The 26938-nt window shown below is 49.1% G+C and overlaps 1 long non-coding RNA gene across 1 annotated transcript; it reads right to left on the bottom strand.

The window, feature by feature from the left end:
* Positions 1 to 4079: 4079 nt before the first annotated feature.
* LOC109318556 lies at positions 4080 to 24918 on the bottom strand. The gene is made up of 3 exons (XR_002103270.1): positions 24852 to 24918; positions 11512 to 11515; positions 4080 to 4092 (listed from the first exon to the last, which is right to left on the bottom strand). It is a non-coding gene; the product is annotated as an uncharacterized LOC109318556 (long non-coding RNA).
* Positions 24919 to 26938: the final 2020 nt, after the last annotated feature.

Genomic DNA, 26938 nt, shown 5'->3' on the forward strand with positions numbered 1-26938 from the left:
CCAGGTATGCAGTAGACCTCGTGTGTCAAGGGGTCCTGGCGACAGATGGGGCCCTCTGTACCCCTCAGGATGGAGTTGCCTATGATGATCACTTGACACTTTCTCCTCCAGGACTGCTTAGCTCCTTCGGCCTGTTTGGAGTGTGGAGAGCATGGAGTTGCCTCCTCTCTGGTTGCCTCCTCTCCCTTCTTCTCCTCCAGAGTTGCCAGGTCCTCAAACCTGTTCTCCAGCCAAACTGGAGAAACTGGTACTGCTGTGTTACAAGCAGCCCTGGTTCTGGAGGTGACCGTCTGCCACTCTGCAGTGGAGGGCACTTCCCGGGGTGCTTCTTCCTTGGGTGTGTGGCCCTTCAGGGAAAGGAAATAGCTGTCAATTTCTTCCTCCACCTCCCTGATTCCCCTCAGCTTGCTAACTTCCTCCTGGAGCTCCCTCACCCGCGCCTCCAGGGCCCTAAGGCGGGCTCCTGCAGGACAGGTGTGGGGGGTCCCCAATCCCTGCCCCCTGGGCCTTGCTGGGCAACCCCTCAGGCCTGGGGATGGGGGGACGCCAGCTCCCCCATGGGCTCTGTCTGGGTGGAGGCCCCAGACAAGCCCCGGGTAGGCTGCGCCCCCCAGGCAGGGGCCCTGGCAGTACTTTGTGTCCACACCATCATAGGAGTTGCTGCTTGTTTTTAGCTTAGTGCAGTGCTTTTGTCCTGTCCTAGTAGGAGTCTGCCTCCTGGCCCTTCCTGTTCGCCTGCCAGTGCGAATGCCGACACGAACGCGGGCGTGCTCTTACAGAGTGCACTCTGTTTGTGTGCCGAGGCTCGGGAGCATGGCTTACTACCAGCTCAGCTAAGAGGGATCCGGGGGGCTTCCCCTCTGGATCTGGCTCAGCTGCGTCCGGTCCCTCTGTCCACTTACCTTAGGGGGATCAGCTGATGCTGCCCCTGCTGCTGGCTCCGCAGATGCTGCATCCACCTCCACCTTGGGTCTGGTAAGGGGCCACATGTGCGTGCGGGACACACGTGTGCCTGGATCCCTCCTCTCCCCACTGCTCCAACCCATACATTTTTTGCGGGGTATATGCTGGCTGGAGCCACAGCCCTACCTCCTACCCCACCCCACTCCCCACACATAGCCTTAGCCTCTCTGTGGGAGCAAAAATCAGGGCTCTATGGGCTCTACCACTTCTCCAGGAGCAACATAGGTCCCCTCGCACCACAACAAAACTGCCAACCACAAGCAGCTTCCGGACGTGCGGTGAACCCCAATCATGAGACAGCTTTGTAGTAGACTCTGGAACTAACCCTCTGGGAACCCCCCAGTCCCAGATGTGCCTGGGCTGGGGTGAAGTATCTCTAAAGACGCTCAGCCTATGCACTGTAGTTGTAGCAATAACATTGATATTGTGTTTAAGGGTTTTTTTTAATGTTTTATTTGTGTTTTGATAATAAATTTGTATTTCTGGGTTTATACTGCTTGCAAGAAGGGGGATTTGTCTGTGTGGAATACCCCAGTCAAATTAAACGTTCCCAGATTTCTGGTTGGGGCTCGAGCCACTGGTATAATTCATTGGGTACGCTGAAATGTGAACCTGGCCCTTCCTGCTGCCAACCAATGCCCTGCAGAAGGATTACAATAGGATCTAAGCAGGTAGCTTCACCTTAAACACTGTTATCTGGGACAGACATTGCATACACCGGTTTGACCTAAATCAGTTAAGTTAGATACCACATTCAACCAAATTTATCTCAAACCAGTTTCAGCCATTTTCAAACTGGTTTATGTGCACTGAACATCTGTTCTGTTACAGGTTTAAACCAGTTTCTGATCACTTAACTGGTTTATGTGTAATGCCTGTCCCTATCCTGTGAAACAAAGAAAACCACAGGTGTGCTGTGATATGGGAAAGTGGCCTGGGCATGAAAATCTTGTCAGGCTGAGCAAAGGAAATCCTCCACAAGGAAATCATAAACCAGTACACAGCCAATTTGGGATGCTGTGATGGAAAGGAAACCAACCTACTGTTTCTGGACACCTAGTGAATCTTTTTATCAAAGAAGGAAGCATTCTCTTCCTCTCTTCTTCTGAGACTTTATTTATTTTAATACCAAAAAAATATGATGCCATTTTAATTGTGTACTGTGCCATTTAATTGTGTACTCACACCTGCAACAGATACCTGAGAGGCCCTTCAGCACCTGAATCTTAAAAAAAATTCAGGTGTATAAAGCCACCAAAGCTTAACTCAAGAGTCACTTTATTCCTTCCAAGTTTTGCATAGTCTCTTGCTGGAAGCTGTGGATAAATAACAAACTGTGACTTTCAGTTCAAAACTTCCCAGTGCCATGGTCTATCCTCAAGAAAATCTTTTTTTCAAATAATCTCTTTGTGCATTTGGGAGCATCTGCTTTGCCCTCCAAGTTCATTGGCATTGCATCTGAGCATCTTGGAAGCTGCTCAAAAAGGCTAAAAAGTGAGACAAGAGCAAGCCGGGGTGATCTTTGATAAATCTCAGGAACTGCTGTAATTCTACAGGGATAATATTAACTCCACTAGGGGGAAGCAGAATCTACAGATGAAGTAGTTTCAGTCTAATAATGGCTTCAGTTGCTGGTGAGATTGTGTGAATTGGCAACAAAGGAAAGGGAGCTGCAGATACTGGGGGAAAATGACAATATTAACTCTTAAGCTGCTGGCATTTTCTAGCACGTATGTATTCTTGGGGGGAGGGGGCAGCGAAAGTGTGCGTGCACGAGTGTGTGCGCGCCTCATTGCAAAGGGTTTGAAGTCTTTCTTCATTAAGTAAAGAGAAGCAAAAGAGCCTGGCTAATTCCCATTTATGTTTAGGAGGCTCATCACGACAGACTGTATTTATTATGATTTAGTGAGTGAACAGACATGATGAGAAAAAGCAAGGCTTTTGCCTCCCAAAATGGAGCTTGTTCACAGATTTGGTGAAGTGCAGCCTGGCTTTGGTTATTCATGAACATTTGCATAATGTGCTGGCAAATACACTGCAGTGCTCCTTGTAAGAATAGTATTGTCTCGCTAGCAGGAGAGAGCCCACTCCACTCCTCCATGCCTGAAGAAATGGAGTCAGTGGCTATGCATGCAGCGGGAGTTATAATCTCTGCGGATTAGTGAGGTTCTGCCGGACTCATGTAAATCACAGCTGTAGCCTAAGTTTAGTTCTTTTCTGTTCTTGATCAGTTAAGGACGGGGGGCTAAATTCAGAGCTGGCCGTGGATCCTTTTTAGTGGCTGTGCTGAAGCAAAGGAATATTCAAGATTACTGTAATGCCCACAGTGGGTAATGCCATGGCAGCGGCTCTGCAAAGGTAAAGCTGCACAACTTGTGGAATAGGGAGCATGCTGGGGTACGGCAGCTTCAGCCCAGAAGGAACTGCTGCACTCTGCATGCTGCCTATTGCTCCATGCTCCACGTGTGCTGTCGGGGCAGCGTGAGTTAGGGCAACCCCGCGTGATCTGCACCAGACAGTGTCTTGTAATTTGCATGACCCTCATGCAGCTGGTACCTCCCTCACAACTTGCTCCCTCCAAGAAAAAATATGAGACAAACTTCACTAGTACTGTATACCCTGTACAGAGAGGGACTAGGCAGTAAAGCAGAAAGACACACACACACTCTATCTATCTATCTATCTATCTATCTATCTATCTATCTATCTATCCTCCTCGCCCCCCACCCCAACTGGTCTACTGACTGCAGGTGATGTGTGAACATTTCATAACCTTTAGTGAGCATCTATTATTCATCCATGTTGCAGTCACAGTTAAGAACATAGGTGCAAACACAGGCAAATTTTAGGCTCTAATTTCACAGTTTAGGGCCTGCGTTGGATCATTGGGCTAATCTCGTCTGACCTCCTGTGTAACACAAGCCAGAGAACGTTACTTCTTTGCTGAGCTCAGGCTTCTGGCTAAGCCAGGAGATATGTTTTCTAGTCTGGGTGTACATTTCCCAGTGGTAGAGGATTCCTTGCTATTCCTCAGCAAGTGGCTGCAATATCTGTACTCTTAACACTTTGGACCTTTTTCCTAAATTTGAGGTTCTCTCCACCTATCTCCGAGCACATCTACACAAGATGCTGATTGCTGAGTAGGCCTGTGTGAAGCTTCAGTCCCTGATTCAATTCAGCAGAGATTCGGCCCAATTTGGTGGCCGAATCTCTGAATCTAAATCGAATCAGAGGACCCTTTAATTTCTCCAAATCAAATTGGAACCGTCCAAATCGATTCAGAAAGATTTGGAGATTCAGACATAGATACAGCTTTAAATGTTTTTTCTACATACCTCTAGGTAACCGGCAGCTCGTGAATGCTGCTATGCTGGGGCGCATGGAGTATCCCACACAACCACAGGGGACTCCCCAGCACGCTTGGCAGCAGACCCGGAAGTGGATCAGAAGCCCTTTTGTTTCATCTCTGGGTTTGCTGGGGAGTGTGCAGGGGGGGCCCTGTGCCCCCCCCAGCCAAGTGACTAATGTCTCCTGGGTCGGGGGGGGGCACCTGGGGTCCCCCTGTAGCCGATCGCTGAGCTGGAAAGGCGTGGGGGGGGGGCTTCCCAGCAGACCCATAAGTGGACCAGAACTACTTCCAGTCCACTTCCGGGTTCGCTGCCAAGCATGTGGAGGTCCCCCCCTCCCCCCCGGCACGCCTGTGAGACGCTCCATCCACCCCAGCATCGCAGTGGTCACGAGCCACACCTGCTACCTCGAGGTATGTAGAAAAAACTTTTAAAGCTGGGTCTACGTCCAAATCTCTCATTCTGCGAATCAGCATTGAATCTTCAGATTCAGATTCAACCAAGTTGAATCAGGGACAGTGATCCAAATCATTGATTTGGATCACTGTCCCTGTTTCAGGCCAAATCCGAATCGAATAGGGCCTGCTTCACACACTCCTAACTGCTTACTTGCCTGATACTACTACGCACTAGTGTTGCATGGCAAAAAACAGGCCAAGAGGCTACGGTGCAGTAGCATCATTTAAAAGGCATTTGCTGGTGCTCCTGTGCAGTAGTTTTACTTATAGTGCATTTATTTAGTGCTAGTATTTATTTAGGTACTAAATAATTGTGTGGTAATCAGTGTGCCATTGCATCTTGTGTAGATGCGCCCTCTACGTATCAAAGCTATGGCCTCCATTTGCTCCTAGTATCCTAGCTGCCCTGCAGAAAGAGATGGATAACAGAGCCTCAGACAGCTAAATCCAGTTAGGTGCAAGAAAACTGCCACACAAGGTCCTTCATTTATCTAGCAGTGAGTCCTAAATCCATACCCAGGTGCCACATGGTGGCCTTGTTAGTGACTGATGTCCCTTAGTGCCTTTCTGCTGCAAAGTCCCGTAGGTGCCTAAGATGCCTCTGGTGGATGTGCACAACCACTCAGGTCCCACACTGCTTAGCTGTGCGGTGCTCTTAGTCATGCCTAAGCCTCACTGGGATTCTCAAACCAGGTGGCCCCTGAAAATCCTGCCTGGTGTGCTAAGTACAGAAGGGATCGCTGGCTAGTGGGAGGGTATGAAATCTCCCAGCGTTCCAGGCTCGAATGGTTTTAGGACATCTAGCCTGATATTGTTGGGTGTGCTCTGTGTGGGTGTGGGAAGGAAGGGCAGGAAAGTTTTCAAGCATGCATTTTTGCTTTTATATGGGCTGGGGCCTCACTGGCCAAAAAGGAGGAGGCTTGGGGTCGGGGTGTAGGTTATAGCCATGTTGGTCTAAGGACATAGGCAGACAAGGTTCTTTGGGTGAATCTTTGAAAGGCTCTTTGGAAGAGCACACACCAACTGCAGAGACTTCCTCAGTCTGGAGAAGGGTTTTTGAACTCAAAAATTGTTTTAAAAAAAATTCAAACTATTTAAGTTGGTCTAATAAAAGATACCAGATTCACCCAAAAAACCTTGAGGCTTGGGATAAGCGTGTGCAGCTGTTCTCTCAGAAAGGGCTCCACTGCTAGCATCATCTGCTGTGGGAGCTAGGGACCATTTTGTCAAGATCTCATCAAGTTTGTGATTCAGAGGCTGCTCATTACTCTCCTGCCAGGGACCTGCGAGAAGGCACTTTTACTTGTGTGTTTCCTTTTGCTTCCTGGCTGACAAGGTTTGCCTAGTGAAGGCTTTTAGAAAGTCCTGTGTTTAATTCGCCTGGGGCAGGGAAATGCAACCATCCTTTCCCCTCAAACCCGTCTGTCTTGCGCCTTCACAAAGTCTGTGGTAGGGAGGCTGAGGAACCGTCACTGAAGTGTTCCATACGGCACAGCAGCTTGTATCAGGGTCCCGTTCAACTGGACTGCTGAGCTGAAATACTATCTACGACGAACTATTCCCAGTAACTGCCACTGAACAGCATCTAAAGTATCTCCTTAGTGCAGCAAGGGTGGCAGTTGCTTGCACCCAGATTTCTTCAAATCTGCTACCAGCTAGAGCTTCAGTGCAGAGAGGCATGGGCATGGGGTTGCTGCAGCGGGGTGGCAGTGCATTTTTTTTCTTGATGCAGGACACAGCAAACACTGGCTAATTTAGGCTTGTGAAGCCACATCTTTTGTATTAGCTCATCACTGATGATCTAGCAGCCTGTGATTCTGATGCTCACATTGCTGTGGCCTTCCTGGTCAAAGAAGCCATGTTGTATCTCTTCCTTCTGTTCCCAGTGGACAGCTCTACCCCTGACTCCAAAAGCAGTTAGGAGAGAGGGCTAGATCCAAGGCCCCTCTTGGTACTTCAGAATCATAGCAAATTAGGGTTGGAAGGGACCTGTGGTGGTCACCCAGTCCAACCTCCTGCTTAAAGCATCCCCAACTAGATTATCCCACCCACGGTTTTGTCTAGCCAGGATGTCACTCCAAGGATGAAGATTCCCCCACCTGTCTAGGTAACCCATTCCAGTGCTTCACCACCCTGCTAGTGAGAAAGAGATTTTCCTAATAACCATCCTAAACTTCCCTTGTTACAACTTGAGACCATTGCTCCTTGTTCTGTCATCTGCCTCTATTGAGAACAGTTTAGCTCCATCGTCTTCAGAACCCCCTCATTTTCATCACCAGACTAGGTAAACCCAGTTTCCTCAGCCTCTCTCCACAAGTCTTGTTCCTCACCACCACCCCGCAACCATTTTTGTTGCCCTCTGCTGGACTCTCTCCAATTTGTCTGCATCCTTTCTGTAGTGGGGGGTCCAAAACTGGACACAGCACTGCAGCTGTGGCCTCACTAATGCTAAATAGAGGGGAATAATCACTTCCCTTGATCTGCTGGCAACGCTCCTACCAAAGCAGCCCAGTATGCTGTTAGCCTTTTTTGCTGTTGGTTTATATTCATCTTATTGTCTACTGCAACCCCCAAGTCATTTTCTGCAGAGCTGCTGTTTAGCCACTCAGCCCCCAGCCTGTAGTGGTGCATGGGCTATTTCCATCCTAAGTGCAGGACTTTGCACTTGTCCTTGTTGAACCTCTGGATGAGATTTCTTTTGGTCCAATCCTCCAATTTATCTAGGCCTCTCTGGGACCATCTATATGAGGCATTTACTGTGGAACTGCCTAATTAGCACCTAAGTAAAGTCTCGATGTCTACACGTGCAGCCATATTAAGCTGCAGGAAACTAATTAACTCTGCCTCAGGTTAGTACTTGTAAAAATGAGTGCTACCCTGCGGCTGTGTTCTTTAGCGCACAGCAATGCACCTGTAGATGCTGACAGGGATGGCTGGGGCACGAGGGTGCTTCTGTGCGGGGCTGCCTGCCAGCTATCCCTACACTGGACTCCCCCCCTCCATGCCCCAGCCAGCACCTCCGCAGAGTTTTGAGCCGGGTTGGAGCAGCCCTGGGCTGCCAGGCTGACTTCCAGAGCTCTCTCCCACCAGGGCTGCAAGATCCTTTTCTGCCTCTGCACTGATGAGAAAGGAGTTCCCCAGCCTGTAGGTATGGTGCTGGTTCTTCCTCCCTAGGTGCAGCACCTTGCACTTGTCAGTATTGAATCCCATCTTATTCTCATCCGCCCACCCCTGTAACTTGTCTAGATCCAATTGCAGCCTGCCCCTCCCTTGTAGTATGCCTACTTCTCTCCACATCTTAGTGTCATCTGCGAATTTGAACAAGGTGTTTTTCACCCCCTCGTCCAAGTCGCTGATGAAGTTGAACAGTGCGGGTCCGAGGACCGAGCCTTGGGGGACCCCACTGCCCACATCCCTCCAGGTCAAAAATGCCCCATCCACCACCACTTCCTGGGTGCGGCCCTCCAGCCAATTGGCGACTCATTGACTATGTAGGCATTGACACCACAGTCCCCCAGTTTTTTTAATGAGAACGGGGTGAGAGACAGTGTTGAAGACCTTCTGAAAGTCCAGAAAGACTACTTCCACTGCAACACCTGTGTCCAAGGAATTTGTGACCTGGTCATAGAAGGCCACCAGGTTGGTCTGACAGGACCTGACTTTAATGAACCCATGTTGATTGTCCCTAAGCATACGCTCCCCAGTTTGCCCCTTGCAGATGTGCACCTGGATAATTTTCTCAAAGAGCTTCCCCACGACCGAGGTAAGACTAACCAGCCTATAATTTCCTGGATCCTCCTTCCTTCCTTTTTTGAAAATAGGGACCACACTGGCCCTTCTCCAGTCCTCTGGCACCTCGCCAGAGCACCACGAGTGCTCGTGAAGCCGTGCCAGGGGTCCCACAATGACCTCTGCCAATTCCCTTAGCACTCGGGGGTGGAGGTTGTCAGGACCTGCTGATTTGAACATGTCCAGTCCCACCAGAAATTCCCTGACTAGGTCCCCACTGACCCTGGGCCTGGCTGCGCCTCCCCTGGGACCATCGGGGATCCCGGTGGGGGGGATGCCCTGGTCCCTGCTCAGAAAAATGGAGGCAAAGAAATTGTTAAATAGGTTCTGAGTCGTCTCTGTCAGTTGTGAGCTCCTGGAGTGGCGGCAATGGCACTAGCAGGAGAAGAAGTTTTTTTCTGGATCTGGAAGCAGGAAGACTGTAGCATGTCCATGAGGGTTACTGATAGAAACAGTGCAGCCTGGGCTTGGTGTGAGAGAGACCCCCAGCAGGGACCATGTTGAGGTGGCAATTAAGTGACTGCTGTTGAATATGTGGCTTGTTGCTCTTTGGCTTTCCCCAGGTCCCAAAGCTTGACTAAATCTAAAATATTGGTTGCACAACTTCCTCTCCTCCTTAGTGCTGTGAAAGTCATGAATTGGACAGGCTCTACTTCAGAAGTTCATCAGCCAGAACAATAAGGGCTGGCAGAGCACCCCAGGGAAACTGGCCCAAGCCCTACACTGCAAACTGCTCTCACATTTGCCTTTATTATAAAGCTTCTAAATGATGGGCACTGTCTGCGGGAGGGGAGAAACTTGTCTCAGTGCTTGACTCCTTTCACCGGGAGGGTACTTTCCACAGTGGCCCTCAACCTGGGTCAGTATGTAAACCTTTTCAATTTCTTTTCTCTTTGCCCTGAAATTGCTTAAAGGAAATGGGACCATGTTACATTAACATTTGCCTTAAAAATCTGCAGTGGAGGAAATTACGGCACCTCTTTCCCTAGGCAGTGCTCTTCTGCTAAGGGCATGAGCAGGTGGCTTTGGTGCCGAGGATGCCTGCTCACAGATCTTTTAGTCCTTTAAATCCCCCTTTGCCCATAGGGGGACTTCTGATATTTACAGTTCAGCTTTTGGAGAACTCGGGAGCTGTTCTTGGAGACTATCCCACTAAACAAGAACCACCAAATAGTAATAAAACCAGCAGATAAAGGAGGAGCTATAGTAATCCTTAATTGTGAAGACTACATAAAAGAAGCCAACAGACAACTCTCTGACACTACCTACTACAAAAAACTAGAGGAAGAACCAACTCCCCTTTTCACCTTAAAACTGAAAACCACCATGACATCATTTCCATCTGAACTACAAGATAAACTAAAAACTTGATCCTCCCACTACCTAATCCAGTAACTTTTTACATGCTCCTTAAAATCCACAAACAAAGGAACCCAGGCAGACCTATAATATCCAACCATTGAACCCTAACTGAGGAAATATCACGTTTCATCAAATCCTTCCAAAACCTCTTGTTACCTAAAGACCAAATTTTGTCCAAGCCATGAAAGACTTTCTACAAAAACTTAAACACATTGACCACCTTCCCAGATATACCCTCCTAGCCACCATGGATGTTACCAATTTATATTCCAACAACCAGCACCAGGATGGCATCCAACCCTGCCTTACTTATCTATGAGAGCAAAATTACAACTCGGAGTACAGACCGAAAGATATTACTAAACTTATACACTTCATCCTCACACCACAAGTTCTGTTTTAACAATCAACACTTCCTGCAGACGATGGGCACAGCTGTGGGCACCAAAATAGCTCCACAATATGCCAACGTTTTCATGGTCCACATGGAAGAAGACTTCCTCAAGAACTGCACCATCAAACCCATGCTATACATAAAATATATAGATGACTTCTTCATCATTTGGACTGAAAACCTGCAGTCTCTGATAGATTTCCATCACGAATTCAATAACCATCACCCATCAATCAGACTATCTCTCTGCACCAACTTTTCCTTTTTGCTTCAGTACAAAATGAAAACCCTCATGAATCACACACCATTAGTTATGACATAACATCCTTTCCAAGAACCTATACAGAAAATCCTCAAACAATTACAACCCAGACTAGAAGAAGACCTGATTCTTAAAGAGATCTTTCTAGAACCTCCCATTCTAGCCTTTAAACAAGCACCAAACCTTTCCAACCTCATCACCAGAAGCAAACTTCCTGTGGCCCAAAATACACCAAATGGATTCAGGCCATGGTGGGACAAGAAATGTAAAATCTGCCAACACATCTCCACCACCCCACAATAACTACTCCCCACAACAGAACCATCAGCATTCCTGGATCTTACACCTGCACCACCAGTCATGTGGCACATGAAGAAACAACAAACACTCCCTGTGTCCACAGAAGGGTTTTTGTAGCCAAAAGCTTGTAAAAAACAATTTTTGCACCTATTTAGTTGGTCTAATAAAAGACAGTATATTATTTTTACCCAAATTACCTTGTCTGCCTATGTCCTTAGACCAACACAGCTACAATCAACACCCCTAACTCTGTAATTGCATTCTCTGTCTTGGCAAAGGTTGTGTGTTAGGGCTGTGCAGAACAGCACTGTTTCACTTTGATTTCTGTTTCAACAGAACAGTGTTTTGTTTCGAGTTTCGTTTCATTTGGAAGCACTGTTCGGTTTCATTTTGCTGTTTTGAGTTTCACCCATACCTCTGGAGGAGTCCAGCAGAGACCTCCCAGGTATGCAGGGGGAGGCTGCCGCTGCCGCCTGGCGCTGCCGCTGGGAGCTGAGCCCAGTGGAGGGAGGCAGAGCGCAGCCCTGGCACTGCACTCTGATTCCCCCCACTGGGCTCAATTCCATGGGGTTGGGACCTGCTGGGCGCTGAGCTCAGTGGAGGGAGGTGGCGCGCAGTCTATGTGCTGTGCACCACCTCCCTCCACCCGGCAGCAAGCCACTGGGCACTGAGCCCAGTGGAGGGAGGTGGCATGCAGCCCCGGTGCTGCACGCCCCTTCCTCCACCAGGCAGCAAGCTGATAAGTGCTGAGCCCAGTGGAGGGGGTGGAGCGCAGTCCGGGTGCTGTGAGCCGCCTCCTCCCACTGGGCAGCAAGCTGCTAGGTGCTGAGCCTGATGGAGGGGGCTCAGCACGTAGCAGCTTGGCAGTTGCCTCCACCAGGCAGTGAGCCACTGGGCACTAAGCACAGCCCAGTGGTGGGAGGCAGGGAGAGCCAGGGCTGTGCGCCCTGCCTGGCTGAGCCACATGGGGCTGCAAAGCTGCTCAAAGTGCAGCCCTGGCTCTCCCCTGCTTCCCACCACCTGGCTGCTGCTTCAAAACTCGAAATGTTTCGAAACTTTTGAAACATTTCATTTCGAGGCTGTTTCAAAGCCCTTTGTTTCATTTTGATTTCGCTGTTTTGAGCTCAAAATGAGTCAAAGCAACGTCAAAACGAAACAGCTGGCGAAATTTCACACAGCCCTAATATCTGTAGCCCACTATGCTAGCAAAGATGCTGGTTTGGGCCCACCATTCTCTACTATGCAGGCTGTGCCCTCTCTGAGCCCGCAGGCAGTCTCTGGGGCTACTAGAATACAGAGCATTCAAAACTGTCCACAGTCTAAGATGTATTTAATCATACTAAGCAACAAAAAGGACTGGTTGAAAGTGAATCAATGAATGCACCTTTGCTCCTTGGGTTTGCTCAGGCCTCCCAAAATGAAAAAAAAAAATGTGCTGGACTGAGTATTGAGCAGAAAGGCTTGACATCTCTCACATACTAAGGCAGCTGATGCTTTCAGACCTGCTCTGCTCTTACTCAAGTTTCTTTCCTTCCTTTGCTGTGAGTGTGAGCAGGTCATTCTTGCAATGCCATGCTTATTTGTTTGTGTTTGGATTATTCTTCTTTCCTTGAAACCCCTTCAGACATGCTGGCGAAGACCTGTACTTCGAGGTGTTTATAGAATATAGCAAGGAGCTGAAGTTGCTCAGTAACAAAGATGAGAGGAAGGTCTATTCTAAGCCAGTTTTTACTAAGCTCCATCTTCCTTTGTCCATCTCACCTAACGTGACATCTGTTCTCATTAGAAGGCAGGAATGCTTTAGGGTGGAGATATTATGCTAGAGCCTACACCACCTCCAGTCTCACCGCAGCTCTTTCTCTCTTCAGTGCAGTAAGGAGCTGGGCAGTCCACTATCTTGCTTTGCCCCAACATTGCGTTTAGATGTCCAACTGTCATGGAATTAGGTGGCAGGACAAAACCCAAATTCTTATAAATAGCGGATAGAGTATTGCTGCATGCTTCTCCTCCCCAATATATATAGCTAGAGGGGAGAGGTAGGACACCCAGACTCCAGTAATGGGGCAAGTCCCTGAGAGCCTGAAAGGGAATCTATGCCAAGGAGTGGCTCCTATCTCCCCTGCTTGGTGCTAGACTTGGAGGAGAAGCCTGGAAGATTACTGCTGATTATTTTCCCTCCTCATTTGGACCCCTGGATATTATCCTTGCTTGCAAGGCAGAGTAAGAAGATAACATGGGAGGATGAATGCTCTATAAATTAACTTTGGAAATCAACATTCAGGTCTTTTCTCTGCTACTGACTGGTGGTATCACCTTGAGAAAGTCATTTAATCTCTCTGTGACATAGTCCTTAATCTTGAAAATGGGGATTAAAGTCCTTCTTTGTGTTGCAGAGATCAATTCATAAATATCTGAGAGGCCACAGTGAGGGTGCAAAGTGAAAGACCCAGCTCCCCCTCTTGTAGACCTTTTACGTGAATAAAAATCATGAAGTTAATGGGTTCTCCATGAGCTCCAGCTATGATCATGTCTGCTAGAAACTCCTGTTTTCCAAGATGTTAGGCACATCTTCCCCACCTACTGTAGCTGTCTAACTTTGAAGATCCAGCATAGATGTCCTTATAGGGGCTTTAGAGGAAGTATCCTGCCATATGCAGCTGTGAAAATGCATTTGATAGTCTTTCCTCTCTTCCCCACTCTTCCTCTACCAGTTTTTGGTTGGAGGAAACAAGGATGAAGGCTGTTGCTCTGAGCAGGAGGTTGCAGCTGGGACTGCTGTCTGCAGGGGATAGGAATTATGGCCTGAGAGGACGGGAAGGAGCTGAGCCAGCTGGACAGGAATTGGAGCCACTAGCTGGACTGCTGTGTGTCTCGCCACCTTGTGGGGCTGTAAAAGATATGGCAGCCCTTGGCACAAAATCCTACTGCCCAGAAAAGGTTTCTCACCTCTGACGGGACCCCAGGCAAGGGCTGCAGCGGTTACTGCATGTCAGAAGACCTCGCTGAAGAGCAGGCACCACTGTGGCTCTTCTCTTGCTGCTCAAGAGGACAGCCCAAAGGGGAGGAACAAGTAGGAGAAGTGGGTAGCAACAGTGGGGGCAGCAAGGACCGAGAGAAAAGAGGAAGGCAAGGAGACCCAGAAATAGCCTCAGGTTTCTTTAGTTCTCCCCAGACACCAGTCAGAGTCCAGCTTTCTCTCCAGTAGCCCTACACAGGACTGCCCTCTAGCACGGCATCTCTATCTAATACCTCAGCTGGTCTCCACCTTATACCTCACTACACATTGCTGCTAGGCCTGACATCTCTATGTTCCCTACCCCTGCCACTGACTGGGTCAGGGTTTGTCAACCAGAAGCCAAATATTATAGCTACATGCAAATTAACAGATTAAATTGAATGAATTAATGTGCAGCTGCAGCAGCACAGAACTTTACAGTTTGGCAGCACCCAACTTGACAAGCAGGACAAAACTTCACAGGAGTGGAGGTGGTGCCTCACAGACCCTCAGGACCTGCTTTCCCTAAGCCCTGGCATGGGAAGGGATCTGTCCCTGTGGAGTTACACTGTAGTGAGAGAGTCTGGGTCTGGTTCTGCTGTGCAGCAAATACCTCCGCTGGGACTGCTGCCTGAGCAAGTCTGCCTAAGCAGCTTTTGGGAATCCTGCAAGGATGGCAGGGCAGCTATCACATGCTACTCATACATGACCCAGAGCTCAATGCACAGGCCAACCAAGACCAAGAGAGCACAAGAATCTGCTATTTATGGTCCTTTACTTTTCACCTAACCAAAACAGAATTAGCTGGGGGGAAAAAATACTTGGTGAGGAGTCATATTGTGGCTGGGCTGATGCCAGGGCCAACAGTGCAAGAGCGAGACTGAATTGTGTTATCATCTATTCATATAGTTCAAAGGCTCAGTGCTCTACTGGCTCCCACATTGCCTTGGACTCTCCACACCCACGCTGTCCTCAAACTTTCCCTTTAAGACCCTGAAGATATGTTTTTAGTTTGATGTTTTGGGAGGAAGGTTTGCGAAGACAACTGAAATACATGACATGACTGTAAGCTTTAAGACAAAACATGCCAAGCTGTGTTGTGGAACAGGGCTTGTTCTGGAGGCACTAGCTCCAGCACAGGCTCACAGGAGCCTTTTCTGGGCCAAGCCATGTAGTAAAAGGGAATACAGGCCCTGCCCTTTCCTGGGGCGTCCAGGAAAGCCAAATGTCCAGTGAAGGTAGGGCTAGCCCTTCTTCTGGGCCCCTGCACTCAGCTCTGATTTGAGTGGTGCTGCAGGGCTGAATGCCAGCCTTGTAACAGCATTGCAGAGCTGACTCCTTGGAGTGTGGTAGCACCTGCAAGAAATTCTTCCTGGCTTAATCAGGCTACCAGGGGCTGATTAGCCCCTGCCATGTGCCTTACTCATCAATGTAAAGCAATGGCATTTTATACTTGCTCTGTGGGGGACACAATCCAGAGGCCCCTTAGCCCCCCCCCCCCCCCCCCCCATGCTGCCATTGTCTCGTGCAGCCAAGGGAAGAGCTGTCTTCTGGTGTGAGAGGGGAGAATCAGGTTTCTTTCTTTCTTTCTTTCTTTTTCCCGTGTGTCTTGTAGCAGAAATGTTTTAAGGAATCAGAAACTAGAACCCTAACTATGGGGCATCGAACACCTGCACATATAGGCAAATATGGCAGAAATCCCAGTCTGTTGAAATATTGTAATAACACTTGTGTGTCTCCCTGGGTGTTTATCTGTGCACCACTGCTCCCGGCTGGATGGAAAGACAACTCTGGAACTGTGTGCCATTAGCCCTTTGCTGGCAATAGTTAGGTGCCTTTTTTTCCCCCATTTGCTTATGTGGTGTTGACCTGTAGTAGCAGAGAGGAAGCTGAAAGCCTTGTTACACATCACACTTAGCACACACTAACTGCACTTCCAACACTCATGTCCAAATGTTAAAGCAGTGTAGTGAGGAATATCTCCAGACTGTATTACCTAACACTTGTTGAGCTACCATGACTGCTCCATACAGGTAATAGGATCAAAGGTGTTTGTAGGGCTTCCAGACTTCTTACTGCACTAAAGTCTTGGCCCAGCAAGACTCTGGTGTAGTAGAGGAGGCATGGGAGCCAGTCAAACGGCTGTTTGCCAGGTTCTCACTGCCTCTACAACACCTGAATTTTGCTGGGTTAAGGCTCCAGTGAAGTGCAGGGGCTGGGACCAGCTCCTGCGCCCTGCTGATATCAGTCCCAGCCCTTGCACCACACCAGAGCCTTGATCCATCTTTGGTGTAATCCCAGGATTGAGACCAAGAATCAGCTGATTTTTGGTCTCACCCCTGGGATCACACCAGAGCCATTATTTCAAGGCTCTGGTGCAATACTGGAATTTGGTTTTAACTGGGGGTAGGTCCTGTCCCCTCCCATAAGGGTGTCAAGGAACTGGTACTTGCTCTCAGTGAGGGCAGTAGTTAGAAGGGCGTTATATTTAACTTGTAGTAAGCATTAACATGCGACTGCTCAGAAAACTTTCTAAGTCATAATAACGCTTACTAGGGTCTAAGTATAGTGTGTAACAGCACCCCGAGAACTCTTTTCTCACAGATGCCGTGACCATCCCAATGGCAGTGATGTGCAGCACAATGACAGCCTGAAAGGGCAAGGTAGCTGTGGATTTTTTGTTCTCTGCCTGGCTTCTGGTGCTCACGGGTCAAATGCAAGCGAAGTTGTGGGCACTGTGGTTAAAAAAAAAAACTGGAATAAGGCACAGGAGACACAGGGACCCTCCTCATATCTCCTCTTCACTCTTCTCTTCTGGAGATTGGTTTATGCCTCTATAAAAGGAGGACAATGAGAATGCAGAAAACAAGTAATGTTGTTGTAAGTAATTTGAGGGATGGGCCAAAGGTCTTCCAACACTGTTCTGACCAAAAAAAAACTCCTTGCCTGCTCTAGCTGTGGCCTGAAAGTTTTGTGGTCTTTGCCAGACATTAGGACTAAGCCCCAAGGGACTGTTGCACCCTGCATAGGTGCACAATAGCACCCGTGTACACAGATAGGAGTCCTTCTTTTCTCAGTCATCGCTGTCTTTTGCCATACAATGAGGGCAATGCTACTTAGGTTTCCTGAGTTTGAGCTGTTCACATAATCCCTCACTTGTACTGAGGGAAGGCAGACAGAAAAGTTATTTCTTGAAGCTGATCTCAGTGCCGGGGGAAGAAACCTCAGCACCTGGAGGGGGGTAGGGGAGTGGCGGTGAAGGGCTACAATCCAACTTGCATCTGGTCACCAAACCATCAGCATCCCCAGTCTGTGCCAAGGTATGTGATATGGTCACGTAAGTGCCATAAGCAGCATATGACTTGGCTCTAAGCAGCCCTAGCTAGGGTCCTTGGGCCTCCAGGAGCCGCAGCCACAGCCGCAGCGCTTCTGCAGCTGGGAGCCTGGCTGGCAGCCGGAGCATTGTTCTGACAGGCCAGGCTCCGGCTTCGGGTGGTGCCCACTGCCATCACATGTGCTGCCCTGCTTTTTTAAGGAGTGGGTTTTTTGATCCCGGGATCTCTGAGGGTCATCCCCACCACCAACCACACTGCAAAGTAGCAGTGCAGGGAATGCCGGCACTTGTGATGTCTGATGCTGCAGACGGGTCTGTGGCACCACATACCACATGTCCACACTCGTCTGGATGTTGCCTAAGGGTGCAAAGCATAGGCACTTCCTCTCAGTACAGGCAGTAGCTGTCAGGGTGTTATTTTCTCATCAAGAGGCAGCCAGCAGTAACTGCAGCTGGGAGGGGCAAGTCCCCTTGGCAGGGAATAGGTGTTAGGGAGATCAGAGTTCACTTTCTGGAGACAGATACTTGGAGATCTGTATCTATCTCCTGTGCTGTGAGCCTGAGATGATGTTTTCACCAAGGGTAGCAGCATACCCTCTTGGTTGAAAAGAAGCAGCAATTGCTGGTATTGCTGCTTCTGGTAGTGAAGTGATGAGCTGTTGAGAGCTGTAGGGGGTGCTCTTGTTGCTTTGCTAGCCTGGGGACCAGGGGTGTACAGAGCAAGGTTCATGGTTCCCTGGCCCACCTTGCCCCAGGCTCCCCCTTGAAGTGACAGGGAAGCAAAACCTCTTTGAAAGAGAGCTCTGATCTGCACGGGCTGCTCATTTGTAATGGGTTCTGTGTTCATGCTGTGGCCTCTGTATATGAGCACTCAGCTGCCTTGTCATCAGCCAATTCGATCCATCAGCTTCTTGACAGGCTCAGAGAATAAAAATAACCACCCATTTCTAAGTGCTTATTATGGCACTTTGAAAAATGCCTCTGCAGGCGAGCCTGAATTATTCCCAAAGTACTCATTTTTTTAAACCGTTATTTTAATGTAATAAATTATTTGTACTGAGAAGTAAAAGATAATCTGTGTACCCTGATAGCTCTTTATACAGCAAGAGGCAGGGGCTGTGCCTACTTGTCGTATCTTGGGGACAAATGAAGGGTTCAGGGGCAAGGGGGAGAGGAACACCTTAGGGATCTCAGACTGCGGAGGGGAGAAGAATCAATCTAAAGCAGCCATACTGCATACACTGCTCCTGATTGTCTGGTGGGAATCAGGTGTGTGCATGGTGGCCTAAATGTTACAGGGCAACTAAGGACTGGCCCAGAGGGTTTGCTTCCCCTGTACAGAATAGCCAATACCCTGCACAGTCACAGAAAGGAGCCTCCCCTGCGAGGGAGCACCTCATTACTGCTCTAGATCTAAGGTCTAGATCTAGCTTGATTATACCCGTGTAAATTAAAAGTAACTTTACTTAGCCTAGTTTTTGTGACCCACTGTCACATGGCAGCATTCTGTGATGGAAGACAGCCCCTGGTCCTTATATGGAGCCCAGGTCCCTTTGGCAACTAGCCTCCCCATGCAAAGTAGCCTGCTGCAGTGCAGAGTAAACCAGATAGCTGCAGGTGCCTGTACACAAGCTCAGAGCCTGCTCTGACACGATGTAATTACAGCATATTGGAGCGTGGTAATTACCGTGCTCCAGTAGCCTCCTGAATCTCATGTAACAGTGTCTCCAAGCTTCAAAACAGTTGCGGGGACATTTGCACTAAAGCTCATCGAATGCGCTTTAGTTCAAGCATCCACACTGCCATTCTGAAGTGTGGGGAAGCTGATACACAAGACACTCCAGGCACTTTAATTATACTCCCCACCCCATCCTCGTAGCACATGTAAAAGTCCACTGAGACTTTAGGCCTAACCTCTTCCATTTCGTAGCACCACTGCATCACTATGGTGCAGACCGATTTGGAGCCAGAACTCTTTCCTTCAACAGCCAAGTGAGAAATGCTTCTCAAAGAATATGTCAGATTTAGGATCAGTCCACAGACTAACTCCCATTTTCTCTCTGAACCATCCCCTTGCCTTTGCAACTCACATCATCTCTGTGCACAATGCTTTACAGACATTGGACTTTTGCCATGCGCAGCACTTGTGATCCACAAGTGTTTTACAAGTCTACCTTGTGTTTGCTCCACAGAGGATGTGGGTGTGTAAAAGCTGTAGAGACTGAAGCAGCAGCAGCCCCAGCCCCAGCCTAGGCTCTCCTGCCTGCCCCGCTGCCCTATGCTCCTGGGGGGGCAGAGAGGGGGCTCTACCAGGAGGCCCTGGAGCCCCCCATCCCTGCTTCTAAGGTAAGCAGAGGGGTTTTTTTTCCATTTTCTTCTGTTTTTTTTTTTAAGTGATGTTGCCTGGGGTTGTGGGGGCAGCCATGGGGGCCTGAGGGTGCAAGCTGGGGGGTGAGGCTGGGCAGGGCAGCCACTGGGGGGGCTGCAGCAGCTGGTGGCGGATGGGGCCAGGTGGGGCAGCAGTCAGAGGGCTGCAGTGGGGCATGTGAGCCTTGCAGAGGGGTGGCCCCCGTTGGGGGCCATACCCCTTGTGTGGGGGCTGATCCCCTTTTGGGGGTTTAAACCGGGCAAACCCCTTGTGAGAGGGCTGAATCCTCTGTTGGGGGTCAATACACCTTGTGTGGGGGCTGAATCCCCTGTTGGGAAGGCATAGCCCTTGTGTGGGGGTGAACCCCCTGTTGGGGAGCCAAACTCCTTGTGTGGGGGCAAAACTGTCTGTTGGGAGACCAAACCCCCTGTTGGGGGAACCAAACCCTTTGTGTGGGGGCCGAAACCTATGTTTGGGGGGGCGTAGCCCTTGCGTTGGGGCTGAATCCCCTGTTGGGGAGCTGTACCCCTTGTGTGGCGGCCGAATCCTCTGTTGGGAAGGCATAGCCCTTGTGTGGGGGATGAACCCCCTGTTGGGCGGCTGAACCGCTTGTGTGGGGGCTGAAACCCTTGTGTGGGGGCTGAATCCCCTGTTGAGGGGCTGAACCGCTTGTGTGAGGGCCATCGCCCTGTGGGAGGGCAGCAAAATATGTATTCATGAATTTATGAAGCATGTATTTGGAATTCACTTTATCATTATGATAAGAGACTTGCTTTAACACTATAGATATATCATTAAAACATTGTCCAACTGATCGCTGCCTCTGTTTCACTCTCTCTCTCTCTTTATAGTGGTCTTTTGTTTTACTTGTGGAGGAACATGGATTTGGGGGTATTTTACAGAGTGACTTTGGGATTTTTTTTTTATCGGGGGTTTTTCAGTTTTCCAATAGGGAACACCAGAATTCATCCTACGGAGGCCAGTGGCAGGACCCTACCTGCTCAGAGCTGGCACCTTGGACCAAACTGTCTGTGGCTGACCTCCTGTTCAAATGGGGCCAGGAGGACATGCTTTGATAGTTCAAAGCAGGCCACCACACCCAGAACTTCTTTCAGGCAATAGCTGCCCAGATGGCTGGGCAGGGGGCACATGTGGCAGTAGTGCCACACAGAGGCTAATCCTGCAACCGCAGTCCACTGGCAGCTGGCCTAGAGGGGCAGATGCCTCTACTGGCTGTTCAGTCCCCCTCCAGGTCTGGCAGGTGCACAGCAGGTCACAGCCAGGCAGCAGCCCCCACTGCTAGACTGCTGCAGTAGGTAGAAAGTGCAGGGAACTCTCAGGGGTGCTTCAGCAGTCCAGCTGGCACAAGGGGTAGCATCCCCAGGTACCACTGGCTGGGCCCCAGAAGCTCCTGGGAGTGAGTAGCCCTGAGCTACTTGCCAGGGCAGCTTTTTATACTGCTAAGGCCAAGATAAGGCAACTTTTTGTATTGCTGGGGACAGCACAGGTGCTGGCTCCAGACTCTAGCAACTCCGGCTGCAGATCCAGGAAGAGCCAGGCAGGGTTATTTTGCCTCAAGTGGCACAACTGGCTCCACACCAAAGTGCATGTCCAAGCACGTGCGCTTAAGCAAAAAGCCCCAGCTCAAATTTTCACAGTTTCTATTTGAGATGCTGCAAGCACACGTGCTTTCATGTGTGGACATACCCAAAGAGACTGAATTCAATGAGTAGTCTTCTCATTGCGAATTAGACAGTTCTTCGGACACCCAGCCATCTGAGAGGGCTCTTCCTTTACTTCCTCCTGCAGACAATCCAGGTCACCATATCAAACAAGTTCAGAGCTTGCATGCTTCTTGGATTATCTATATTTCTCAAAACTCATAAAATGGCACAGAAAGAGTCAACTGACCATACTGCCTGTCCTGGGATAGTAAAATAACATAGCCTTATTGGAATTCTTCCTTGTTGAAAAATTGACAATTGTAGGTCTATAGAGACTTTGCAAATTATTTCCCTATAACTCTCCAGGATTTTTTTCAAAAAATTCTTTCAATGAAAAAATAAAACTAAGCATCAAAATGTTTGCATTTCACAACCCATTTTTGATAAAAATGGTGGTCATAGTTTGAGGAAAAGATTTGATGAATGAAAATCAGAAAGTGAACATTTAACAAAAAGAAAAATGATTTCTGATCTTTCAGAAAATGTTGTCCAATTTCAGCCAGCTTCACTGGGAAGCCAGCTTACCAATTCCAGATTCAGGGAGCAATTCCCTGAAACCCTTTCCTATGCTTCTTGACTTCGCTAGTTGCTGTATGTGTCCAAGAGGGAATTTTCCTGGTGGTCAGATTAGTATGGACTGGGGGGGAGAGGGAAGAGGGGGGGAGGGTTGAAGGAGTTACCTTTTTCTGTGGCAGGGGGCATGGCCTTCGTCTTATGATCTCTTGAGTGTATATTAACAGCTTTTACAGCACCAAGACATTGGCTGCCATAGTCCCTTTGCTTTACCTGTGTCATTTTAGAGTGTTTTGTCTTAAGTTGTGTCAGGGTTAACAGTGCAGTTTTGCTAAGCGTTCAAGCAATGGATTTTTACAGGATGGTTTGGATAGGGCTGATTCTGCCTCAGGCAGGGGGTTGGACTAGATGCCATAGGGAAGTCCCTTCCACCCCTACTTCTCTATAAATCTCTATGGGTGCTTGTAGACATGTAGGACATCTGCTCCGATGCACTGTAATTACAGTGTCAGACCAGACTCGATTAATTGAGTCAGCTGGATCATGCTAATTACCATGTTCCACCAGCCTCGGCATCTCATGTATTCAGCATCCCCATGCTTCAAAATGGTGGTAGGGGCACTTTAACTAAAACTCATTGAACAAGTTTAGTTAAAATGCCCCCACTGCCATTGTGAAGCATGGGATGCTGAATACATGAGATGCGGTGGAAGCTTTAATTAGAGCCACTCTAATTAAAGTGCCGCCCCCCCCACCCCCCGAGCACGCATAAAGATGCCCTATGATTCTTTTGACTACAGGATATCCATTCAAGAAGCATCTGGGGAGAGGGGGATGGGCTGTGCAAATCTTTGGGCAGCTTCGTTCCCAGTCTATCACTGTTAAGCAAGCAACTCTGCAGAGAGGGAATTGCTACGACAAGGAAGTCCTCCAGTGTGGGATGGGCAGCCCAATTCATTCTCTTTCAAGATTTTCAGAGAAATCTCCAGAGTCATTTCCCAAGTAGGGTATCTAGGAGGAGTCTCCTGCAGATTCCCCTCTGAAAGGCTTTGTATAGCTCCTCCATTTTATCACTTTCTCCAGTTGTACGCTGGTGAATCTGGTCTAACGGGTGCTTTTCTGGGAAAGCAAAGACATCGCATAGTGCACAGGGTGCATCGGCCCCAAAGCTGTCCTACAGCAGGGCTGGAGTCGCACAGGGTCCACTCTCTCTCTGCTCGGATATGGGAGGGGTTAGGGCCCTTTACTCACCAGGGCCCTTCTCCCTGCTGGGCTTCCCCCTCCCTATGTAGCTTGATTATAGGGTAGCCAGTTGAATCATTTTAATGAGCTCAGACTGCTGCTGTGAGACACCAGTAACTATGGCAACTTCATTCAAAGGTGTTGTGCTTGGTATCTGTGTCACAGGATTTGTGTTTCAGGGGATCTGATTGGACAAGACAGGGGAAGGTGGGAGCTCTTTGGGGATTTAGGCTCATTTGCATGAGGGGTTCCTTTTAAAGTGGTGATTGGCAAAGCTCACGGGATTTAGAGTTGCATGAAGTGGGGACTCCCAGCTGCCTGGGGATTGCAGGCCGTCCTACTTGAGTTCCTGTTACTGCCAGCTGGTACGGACTTGCATCTCTGCAGTGACTTGTCTCAGCACTGCACACTCACCAGAGATCCATTTATTGAACCCCAGCAAAATGCTTGGTTCTCATTCCTTTCTGATACATGGTATAACATGAGGTAACTCAATGGCTCTAGGCTCCTATCTGTAAGACAGCAGGACCAGTGAGACAACCCAGCTCCCCATCACTATAGTGCCAAATTTCTGCAGTGAAACACAACCCATTCTGAGCTCAGCAATGCCAGGGTAAGTCAAGGGATCCAACCGAGGCCACTGGAGTTAGACCAAATTTAGACCAGCATCACTGACAGAAGTAGCATATCCATCCATATCCTCAACAGATGGAAATCATGGTATCTCTACTGAAGTCAGTGAGTCTATGCCGATTAACATCGGGGTCTAATTGGTGATTCTCATCCAGGGTACCACAGTACCCCGGGTCTTTGTAAGATACTTTTAAGGGTGCCGCACAATATTAGCACTGTTAAATGCACCAATACTTACCTGTGATTCACAAGATAAACCTCGAGATTTCAAACATGAATCCATAATGTGAAAAACATTCTGCACTGCTGTAGGCTTTCTCAGTTGTTTGCACCAAGAGAATTGTTCTATTACTTTTCCGTAGTCAAAAAATCAAGTGAAAACTAAGGGCTGGCATTTTCTGAGGGATGCCTGGAGGATAAAAGATTGAGACCCACTGATCTAGATTCACCAGGGAGACTTGGGCAGCTAAGTCCAACCCTGAAAAGTTTACTTCACACTGGGATTTACAAAGCCCCTGCTCAGCAGTCGCCTAATGCTGTAGGTGTCTACAGTCCCTCTGAGTCTATGGCCTTGTTACACCTTACGCTGAATCACACAAAAGTTGATCAGTTTAGTGCTAGCTTGGAGTCTGGAGTGGTCACACTTTCATCTTGAGCAGCACATCTGAGTGGGGGTGGCCAAGCCTTCATAGAATAGGAGCTGGGTTGTACAGATCAAGAAGTAATCCTGCCCTGGAGTGGCATACATTTTTGCTGCATAACGAGTGCTTTAAGCCACTTGAAGGTATTGATGTGTGGAGAATCCAGGGGTTAAGAACTCCAGGAGCTGCCCGAAATTACTGTGTAACAAGGCCCTAAATTTATGTTGGCACAATCGCCTGGGAACTTCCAGACCAGCTGCCAGGCATGCCCAGAAGAGGTTCCTGACAGCCCTGAGTTGCCCAGTCCCTAATCTATGGCTGAGCCCCAACAGGATTGTCAGACTAATTATTTCTTGCCTTTCTCACAGAATTTCTCACCCCACACAAAAACAGCAAGGAGGAAGCTGTGCCCCATTTACACCAATTATTCCAGTACTCATTTGGAGCGTGAAGCACATGAGTTAAATCTCTCCTTTGCCTGATTAAACTTAGCTACCCCAGGAGAGTTCCCTGCATGGGACACTACTGCGCAGTGGTTACTGCGTATTTATTTACTGTTTGTATAATCAAGTGCTAAATAAATGCACAGTAACTAGAGGCAGTGTGCAGTAGTGCTGACGAATGCCTTTTAAGTGATGCTACTGTGCAGTACTGCATTACACTGTGGGTGCTGTGATGTGCTACTGTGCACTATTACTTGGCTGCTGCTCAGTCAGCATCTCAGGTAGAAAAAGGACCAAGCACTTTGCTGAGCCTTGACAAATTTCAGAGTCAATTAACTAATGACAGGTTATTCTGTGGTGAGTCGCTCCTGTTGAATTGAAGCTGTTCTCTGTTGCATAAATACCAAAGTTCACTGCAATATAGCTTTGAATCACATCCATGCTGGGCACATCTACACAAGACACTGACTGCACAGTAACTCCACCTATTATGCATGTATTTAGTACTTGCTTATTCAAGTACTAAGCCAGGCAGGGAGTGAAGCAGGGGCCAGGATCAGGGCCAGGGGCAGGGGTAAAGACTGGGAAGGCCCTCCTCCAGTGTGGGACTTACCATTTGTCCAGGGCTGGCAAGGCTGGCAGCTCAGCATGGGCATCCACATTGCCATGGGTGACTGGGTGCGCCTGGTGTCCACGGCCCACAGTAGGCAGCAGGCTGGCACCTGGCCCCAGCATGGAGCTGGCACTGCTGTTGGTGGGTAGTGATTTTGCCAGCCATTCCTCCTGGCTGAGTCGGGGCTATGCCGAGGGCAAGGCAGCTGCTGGCCAGAGCTACCCAAGCTGCCAGTGGATGCAGCAACAGGGGGGTGGGGAGGGCAGGGCAGGATGCTGAAGACCTGAGGGCCCCTCTTCAAGGGACATGTCAGCAGAGGAGTCAGGGCAGGCAGGGACTCAGGAAGGCTGTCCCTGCTGGTGACACAGGGGTGTGGCCTGGATGTGGCCCCTGATGGTGGAGCCAGGGCTTGAGAGGGAGGAAGTTGCTGAGGTGATGTCCCCACACCCTCTCTCTGGGCCCCTGCGTGACTGTCCCTGTGATGCCAGCCCTGGATACCTGGTACAGCATCCACCACAGGGCACAGCCAGGGACTGGGTGCCACATGGCAGAGGCCCTTCACCATAGCACCTGCAAAGAGACACTGCGGAGAGTGAGCAGCATCAGGGAGCTCTGCTGGAAGAGAAAGCCAGGCAACAGCCCTGGGAGGATCTCAGAGCTGGGCAAAGGGTTCAGCAAGCTGCAGCCCTATGCAACACTCACCTGTGGCCAAGCAGCCACTCTGCAAAGGCGGGGCAGGATTGTGTTGTTGTTTTTAAATTTACCTGCACCCAAGATAAATTTGCCCAAGACTTGCCAGGCTGCCTTCAGCCAAAATGTACATGTCCATATATAGGCTTGACTCCCACTGGTAATTCCAGTTTTGCTGCATACACTTGTATACAATAGCACAGCACTGCAGGGTACAGCAGTAGATCCAAAAGGTGGTGATGAAGAGTAAGAAGCACTCAGGGTTGTCAAAATGCACCCAACCCAAACTTGAGATGGCACCTACTTTGGAGAGGGGATGTCTCCTCCCACTCTGCTGTCCATTCCCTCCGCACTTCTACATTCCCCAAACATCAATGGTTCCAGTAGCATATCCCAGCATTGCGGATCTCGTCTGGTCACTTTTGTGAGCATACTTTTGAGGGTCTGACTGAGCTGTTCATCCATGCCATCTGTTTGAGGGTGATATACAGATGTTTGAAGGTGCAGGATCTTTAACGTAGTGCAGACTTCCTTGAACACCAGGGCCATAAAATTGTTACTGTGATCCATTAATATCTCTCTTGGCGGTCCCATACAGGTAAAAATCTTCAGCAGTTCTTGCACCACTTTTCCTGAATTTACAGTTTTCATGCAACCGCTTCTGGATATTGGGTGGTGTAGTCCACCAGCACCAAAATATATTAGAACCCGTAACACGAGGGCATCCCAGGGCCTCAAGTGATTCAAGCCTCTCTCTGGCTCCAAGCCCCGTCCTGGGGCTCTGAGCCCCATCCCCGGGCTCCAAGACTCTCTCTGGGCCCCAGGCCCCTCATCTCAGGCTCCAAGCCCCTCACACTAGGACAAGGG

This window comes from Crocodylus porosus, unplaced genomic scaffold, assembly GCF_001723895.1.
Source record: "Crocodylus porosus isolate Cpor-Errol unplaced genomic scaffold, CroPor_comp1, whole genome shotgun sequence".
NCBI lineage: Eukaryota > Metazoa > Chordata > Crocodylia > Crocodylidae > Crocodylus > Crocodylus porosus.